The sequence below is a fragment of the Eriocheir sinensis genome, unplaced genomic scaffold, assembly GCF_024679095.1.
Source record: "Eriocheir sinensis breed Jianghai 21 unplaced genomic scaffold, ASM2467909v1 Scaffold795, whole genome shotgun sequence".
In the NCBI taxonomy this organism is placed as follows: Eukaryota; Metazoa; Arthropoda; class Malacostraca; order Decapoda; family Varunidae; genus Eriocheir; species Eriocheir sinensis.
In genome coordinates this window covers 131,761-134,540 of record NW_026112159.1, presented here as the reverse complement: position 1 = coordinate 134,540, position 2,780 = coordinate 131,761, and positions in this window count along the sequence as shown.

The following is a 2,780-nucleotide window of genomic DNA, read 5'->3' as shown; positions in this document are numbered from 1 at the left end:
GCCTTAAGTGAAAAATGGGAAAGTGTAAAAGATAATACAAATATTGAAAAGTTTTGGAATATTTAAAGAAGTAATGGTAACTGCAACAAAAAAGTGTTAGGGATGAAAGTGGTGAGAGATGGAAAAGAAAAGAAATCCCTGGTGGACAGAAGAGATAAGGAGGATTGTAAAAAGAAAGGAACTTTTAAGAAAACTCAAGAAAGAAATGTGTCTGAACAAGTAAAAAGGGAAAGGAAAAAGAAATATAGAGAATGCAAACTGAAATTAAAACAAGCAATACAAGTAAGTAAGAAGAGAGTTGACGAAGACTTCGGAAAAAGACTAAGTGAAAAATATAAAGGAAACAGGAAATCGTATTGGAAAGAAGTAAAAAACGAAAGAAATGCAGAAAATATCTCCTCAAGTAAAATAGATGCAGCTATGGATGTGAATGGAAAGATGTTGAAAGACGGGGAAGCTGTGAAAGAGATGGAGAGAATATTTCAAAAACTTAATGAATTTTGAGGATGGACGTCCAGCAGCTGTAACAGCAGCAGTTTTGAGTAGAGGTAGAGGAGGAGTATATAAAGAAAGAAGCATAACATATGAAGAAGTAAATCAGGCAATACAAATATTAAAAAATGGAGAGGCAGCAGGAACTGATGGACTCACAGCAAAAAAGTTGAAGTGTGGAGGAGATGTAGTCGTTAAATGGATGGTCAAGATATGTGAAGTAGCATGGAAGGTGGCAGCAGACTGGACGAAAGCCATCATTGTCCCAGTTTACAAGGGGAGGGCAGGAGAGGGGAATGTGGGAGCTATAGAGGTATAAGTCTCCTGAGTATACCCGGAAAGGTATATGGAAAAGTCATATTAGAGAGGATGCAAAGACTTGAAGAAGAGAAAATCAGTGAAGAACAAGGAGGCTTCAGGAAGGGAAGGGGATGTGTGGATCAGATATTTGCTTTCAGGATGGTAGTAGAAAAAATAATAGCAAAAGGAAAGAAACTATACGCTGCCTTCATGGATTTGGAAAAAAGCTTATGACAGAGTCGATTGGATTACATTGTGGGATGTTTTAAAGATTGATGGTGTGGGAGGAAAACTGCTTAGTGCAATAAAGTCTTTCTATAAGGATGCATCTGCATGTGTCAAAATTACTGGAGAAACAAGTGAACATTTTGAGATAAAAGTGGGCTTAAGACAAGGGTGCGTCATGTCACCATGGTTATTCAATATTTATATGGATGGTGTTATTAGAGAAATTAAGGGCAAAGTTGGGAAAGTTGGAGTAAGACTGTTCGATGAGGGAAGGAAGTGGGTACTGAATTCGATACTGTTTGCTGATGACACGGTGTTCAATGCAGAAAATGAAAGTGACCTACAAAATTTGGTCAGTGTTTTTGATAGTGTATGAAATAGGAGAAAGCTGAAAGTAAATATCAACAAAAGTAAAGTGATGATTTGTGAGCGAAGTAGAAGTGAGGTTGTAGATTTTGTATGCCCATATAGAGTGGGAATTGAATGTGAAAAAGAATGCAAAATAATTTTGAATGGTGAAGAAATGGAGGAGGTCAATGAGTTTAAGTACCTTGGATCAGTTATGTGTAAGCATGGTGGTATGGAGGGAGAGACACGAGAAATACAATAATAGTACCAACCCTCACGTATGCAAGTGATAAGTGGGCCTGGAATGAAAGTCAGAGGTCTAGAGTGCAGGCAGTGGAAATGAGTTATTTGAGGAGTGCTTGTGGTGTGAGTAGAATGGATGGAATGAGTAATGAAAGTGTGTACGAGCGTTTTGGAATGTGTCACAGGGGTGAAGGGAAGAAGTGTGGAGTGGTGGAAGAAGTGAAGCGACAGACTTTACAGTAGTTTGGCCACATGGAGCGAATGGAGGAGAGTAAGATAACCAGAAGGGTGTATGTGAGTGAGATAGAGGGAGGGAATACTGGAGGACGACCTCCAGTGAAAGGAGGGATAGGGTGCATGAGTACGTTAGGGAGAGGTGGGAAAGATCTTTGAGAAACTTTGAGGAGGCAAGGAGGGAGTGTCTGGCTAGAGAAAGTTGGAAGCTCTTGTGCCGTAGCCATCCCCTGGTGGGAACTCCTAGGAGCAGGCGTCGATGAAATGATGATGATGATGATGAGACAAGTGCACTTAATAGAAGAAGGTAATGAGACGGAAGTGAAGTTTATGAAAAGCAGAAAAAAAAACTTTATTAGCACCGGATAGAGACACTAGTACCGTTTCCAGTATGGCAAGGCAAGTAGTGTAAAAAAAGTTGAAGCAGCATTGTAAAAAGAGTAGTATAAGAAGTGAAGGCAAAAGGTACGGAAGGAATAACAGAAAGGAATAAACTTTCAGCTAATATGAACGAATGATGTTTTCAGTAATGGATTTTAATTACTAAGGAGTGGAAATTGATTAGTTCTAATTAGTGAAGAAAATTTGCGTGCTGAGTTGTAAAATGTGTCCTGGAGGTGACTACAAAGAGTAAGGATGGGAAAAAAAGTGTCAGAAATACATTAAAAAAATAAACCGAATAAAGTTTTCAGTAAAGCATTTTAATTAGTAAGATAAGGAATGGTGGAGCCAAAATAATTAAGAGGTGAATAATAAGTTAATGCAAGGCGTGTGGACGGCAGGATACTGTTATAAATATATTAAAAAGCAACGGATGAAAGGAGGCGCATTTCAATCAGCATAAGGTAAAGTTGGAGGCATACGCTGTAGCAGCGCGTGCCTCGGTGCTTATATCCGTAGCATTGGCCCTTGAGCCTGTGGTGGGAGGGAGCCCA